The sequence below is a fragment of the Etheostoma spectabile genome, chromosome 13, assembly GCF_008692095.1.
Source record: "Etheostoma spectabile isolate EspeVRDwgs_2016 chromosome 13, UIUC_Espe_1.0, whole genome shotgun sequence".
In the NCBI taxonomy this organism is placed as follows: Eukaryota; Metazoa; Chordata; class Actinopteri; order Perciformes; family Percidae; genus Etheostoma; species Etheostoma spectabile.
The window spans coordinates 15,457,178-15,462,512 of record NC_045745.1 but is presented as its reverse complement, the minus strand read 5'-3'; the positions used below and the strand labels follow the sequence as shown (position 1 = coordinate 15,462,512).

General features: G+C 40.0%; 1 long non-coding RNA gene across 1 annotated transcript in view; it reads left to right on the top strand.

Annotated features, from left to right (window-relative positions):
* Positions 1-1,179, top strand: part of LOC116700957 (uncharacterized) — a 15,474-nt gene extending 14,295 nt beyond the window's left edge. The window contains exon 3 of the long non-coding RNA XR_004334775.1: positions 1,170-1,179. This is a non-coding gene — a long non-coding RNA (uncharacterized LOC116700957). The remainder of the gene's footprint in view (positions 1-1,169) is intronic.
* Positions 1,180-5,335: the final 4,156 nt, after the last annotated feature.

The window sequence follows — 5,335 nt, the reverse complement described above, 5'->3', positions numbered from 1 at the left end:
TGTGTGTGTGTGTGTGTGTGTGTGTGTGTGTGTGTGTGTAAGTGTGTGTGTGTGTAAGATTAGTTGATTCATTCCAGCCAGGAGGCAACTGTAAGACGCTTTTTATCCATATAAATTATGTCAATAAAGTGGCACTTCTGTTTAAAGTTGCAAAGTGAAGACGAGTGACAGCCGATTTAGTCGTCCCAGGATGATGGAGTAATGATTGCCGTTTAGTTGTTACGTCAACATTATTGCCGATTGCCATTAGGGCTATCAGTCAAAGCAGGTTTCTGGGGAAGTTCAGCAAAAAAAAGAGAAAAAGACTTTGCTGTCTTCTGGTGCCAGTAGGCACCTGAGAGCCACCCTACAGGGATGATTCCTAAGGTCCAACACCTTTGTTGTTCAAATGTAACCCATTTCCAACAGATATTTAGATTCTGGGAGGCAGCAATTAGTCAGTTTACTTTCCCGAGAGCCATTAATTGATTATTAAAAAAGCAGAAATTTCCATTTCAACAATCTCTCTCTGTGCTGGGTTTAGATTACACAAAATCAAACCAATTATAGCCTGACCCGGCAGACATGGGGCGTTGGGTCGGATTGGGAACAACAATGGGTATTTGGAACAACAATGGATCATTTTATCCCGTGTAGAGTGTCATAGTGGACAACAACCAACGCCACATCTGGAACTCCTCACAACGCCCCAACAGAAAGACTAGCATGTAAAAAGTGTTCACTCACATTCATGACTTAGGAGCACAGAACGCTCTTCTACTGTAAGACATGATCTTGTTGATGTTGCTAGGTAAAAAACTGTAAAACAGAGTAAAGGTCAAAGTTTTTTTTTCAATTTTTTTTATTTTTTAGGCTTTTCCGAACACAAGAATCATACACACCGCCTTTGATTGTTTACATTCTTGTTCCTGGAAGTCAGTTTCTTTACTCCTTACCGTTGAAATCACACGTGTTGCTTTGATTGGCTAGGGGACCGACGTGTCGCTCATGTCTCTCAGCAGAGTCACGGCATAAATGTGTGACTCTATAATTGCCATACTGACACAGTGACAATTGTAACAGACACAAATATTTTGTAGTCTGAAACCAGCATAAAACTCTCAAAACGTCCACTTAAGTAGATAAAAAATGATTGTCTACAGTAGTCTTGACCCATGCCCATTTTAGAGGCTTCTTCTATCATTTACCATGCAGCATATCATCTTCAAATCCGTAGTGTAGCAAATTCACAGTAAAACTCTTCGACCTCCAAGTCTTTTCTGCTTTTTCTGAACATGTGAGACACAGAGGTCCCCTCATCTCTGCAAAACAGCTGCAGATCAGAAAGTCCAGCCAGGACCCATTTTTATCCATGGGTCCTGGCTGGGGGGGAATGTGAAGTTATTAAGGATGTTAAACTTGTCAGAGTTTGCAAGGTAAACAATGTCTTTACAATCTGATCATGTTTGTATTATTGATTTTTTTTTATTAAAAAAATGTTTTATTCAAAATAAACATAGGGTAATTTAAAATAAAACTATTTAATAATATTCACTGATTATAGATTTCAGGTTACCTTTATTAGATTTACTGTAAGTACAATATGCACATCTTTCTGGCTCTGTGGTTGGTGATGCTCACTGATTGTCTCCCTCCTGTCAGCTTTGCATCTAAACATTTTTTCTACATGAGTAAAGTCTTGCTTTGCTTTGTTTGCTACCCCACTCAGTACCCAGAACTACTGAGTGAATTTAGGCGGTAAGCATTTTGTTTAATTGTGTGTTTGAATCAAATCACCGTGCAACCCTGTCCCAAAACTGACAAGAGAAATCTATTTCTGTCGATTGTTTCTCAATTGAAGATACGTCTCTTTTAATAGCCGTGTTGCCTTCGAAACTTTTTTTGTTGTTGTTAGCGTGCGTACAGGTCTGTGTGCTACCCTGCTCCTCCATTCCCAGAGGTGACAGCAGAAAGCATCTTTGTCTGTTTTTTACTCTTTGAATGGAAGATCACTTTCCTCTATTTCTGCTTTGGAGTGCTGCTGCCGCAGGCACGCACAGTCACACTCCTTCAGGGCTTCATGTAACTAACTAACGTTTTAGGCCGCGCTAATCCATCCAGCTGGAGGTGAACGGCAGCACAACCAGCTGTCATGCTGAATCCCAGGGCGGCAGCAGCAGCGCTGACAGAGAGGGACTGTTAACAAAGAAACTGACCGGAGGGGAAAGGGGGTGCATCTTCTTCTATCCTTGTGTGGCTGGGAGGGGTGGGGATGGAAACTGAAGAAAGGTAGAGGAGAAGATCAGAATTCCTGCAGGAAATTAATTTTCTCAAAGTGAAACGACCCAAAGACTGCGATATGGTGCGTGGCTGATGTTTACATCTAATGATGTCTTGACTGGAAGAATCATCGGCCTATCCTGTAGCACTGCAATCATCATTACAATGTGTTGAAATGGGAATTGTGCAGAGTTTAAAAATAAAAACACGCTGTACCACACTCCTAAGTATGCTCTGCTGAATTTATGTTTTTCAGTGGGTGCTCAAATGTAAACAATGGCTGAAGTGAGACCAACAACCCCACAGATTGAAACAATTGACTAACATTTCATAATCATATTAAAGGCACACAACCATTTATCTCGGCATACACACACACACACACACACACACACATACACACACGTCCTCAGAGGTTCAGTCTTCAGGTGATGGAAAGAGAGTTTTACTTCCTACTGCACTGTCTCAGAGCCAGAGCCTCATCCATTCTGGCATAAAGACTCATGCACACACACACACACATTTTCTCTTTTCCTGTTTCACACTAGATTTTTCTCACATCCAATTTGTGTCCTCAGTGGGAAGGAGTTCCTATATGATGTCCATAACGACCCCTGGATGAGCCTTTCAGGCTTCCATATCTACCTCTGTCACATAAAGCTGTGTGGACAGCTGAGTTGGTAGTCACCGCAGGACTGCTGGCCGCACTCATAAAGAAACCTGGCAGTGCTGCCTCATCAATGCCAGAGTCACAAAGCGGCGCATGCAGCCATCATTTAAGTTCTCTCTTTGTATGCGTGCAATTATAGTCTACATCAGTCAGAAAGAATCTGTGTGCTTTGTTTTTAAATTAAACACATTTATCGTTTTATCAGGTCCCTTTCCACAGGTGTATTAATTGTGCACCATGCAGTCTGCATTCATAATCTAGGTGCTTCATTTTATACATCTGTGGAAAGGGACCTGATGAAAACCATGAATTGTGTCTTGAAACTGTAGTAGGATATGTGCATCACAGTGAGTAGCCTAACGTATAAGGCTTGTGTACAAGACTTACATATAGGCTAAAAATGTACAGACACCATCTGAATTCCTATCAGATGATCACAATAGAAATATAGAGTGAGACGGTGTGCCTATGTCTATTTCGTCTGTCACAGTCAATTTGCGAGACATTTCCAACTGGCTGTCTGTGACGTTAAAAAATATGTTTTACTTTGACAACTGAAAAATAGGTAATTAATCTTGACATGTTAAATTAGTATTGAGAATGTAGTCTATCTCCATATAAAAAAATGACTCATAACATTGGCGGACATTTTCGACTCATGCAGATGATAACCTAAAATAGATCTGACATCAAATGAAAACTAAAAGTGAGTGAACCTGGAGTTGGCTAACTGAATGAATCTTGTTAACTTCACAACAATTGGACTAGCTGCCCGAAAGGAAAATAGCGTAAGAAATAAAGACAACAAGAAACAAAACAGGTGTGTGATCATGATTGGATTATGACAGAATTTCCAGAGTGGATAGATGCTAACGGTACTGGCTTGAAGGGAGCAGGTTGGCTAAAATGGTTTAATATGCAAGCAGCTCGATGGCTAGTAACCTCATTTATTTAGGTGTTATTTGCCAGGTTAGGTGTTTACCATGTTCCTTACCGCTGTCTGGATACTTGTGTCTGTTTAATGATTGCAGCTATGTTGTTCGCTTGTTGGTGGTCTGTGATGAGGAAGGCCCATGCTCAAAGCTAATTCATTTGGACAGAAGGTAGATTCGGATGGGGCTACAGAGGCAGACCGAAGTAGCTTCACTTACTGCGGCTTGCCTTGGTATTAGCTTGGATTTTGGAGTTACTGCAAATTTGACATAGTTTATAATTTATAATTTACTCTGAAACAGGACACAGTTGAACCAGGAGATTTTGTCACAAGATGTAGGAGATGTTACAAAGCCCATTTCCAGTCTAAACTCAGTTTTGACCAAATATGTGGTTACTGCGTTTTGGATTTGTACGGCAGTATACTACTGCTGTCATAAACACATTTCCCATCACAGGAGATGCCAAGATGAACATCAAACCGATTAAAATGCACATTATAATTTATAGACTTCAAGTTCTGAAATGAAAAGAAAGTGAGTAATTAAATGTAGTTTCATGTGTTTAACTGTAAGGAGCATATTTCATATGATTTCAATGCTTGTTTTCTATTTCCCCCTTTTATTTTGTAGTTGTAGTGACCCAGTTTAGCCAAAAAAATTGGGGAAAAAAAACATTGGATTTTTTTTAATAATCAATGAAAAAGAAGATTAAAATTCCTCCCTGATGTGACGGTTTTTCATGCTCGAGAAAGGTTTTTGTCAGTGGGGAAAGACAGCCGCCTGCATGATGTGTCTCTTCCCTTATTAAATATCCTACTGAAGTACAGGAAGACAAACAGTATTAAATGATGAGCTCAGGCTGGCTGCATGCATTAAAACATGACTTCTGTGAGAGAAAAGACCAGAGCTGAGAGAATAAAGGAGAACACACACCGAGATAACATTCATTGCCTGGTACTACAATCATTGCCATTCAAATTTACATTGAAGGTCCTCTGTTCCGACCACCCTTCAGTGTTCATGTACCAAAGCTTTTGTGTGCATCACTACGGACCTCTGAACTCACCGCGGGGACAGGCGACAGAGACCGCCAAAAAACAAAATTCACTCAGATTTTTCTCTTTCACAGTCATGATTTAAACATAAAATCCCCACATGAGGATATTTCTGTACCAGAATAGAGATGAATATTCATGCATCCTTGGTCGATCTGTTGGAGGGGAGCTCATCAAAATGTGTCAGTAATTAATCTAATAAGCTAAAACATGACTTTACTGGACAGTACATTAATTCTTTCCTTATCTTTTTTAAACTGAGTGAAGCAGCAGCCATGGCCTGATTATTATTATTCAGAAGGATATTATTCATCATTTTAAATCATTAAAGCTTTTAGATGAATACAGATGAGGAGACCCCTGTGAAACTGCAGTCAAATGCTGCCAGTTCTGACAGATATGAAATACACTGTAAA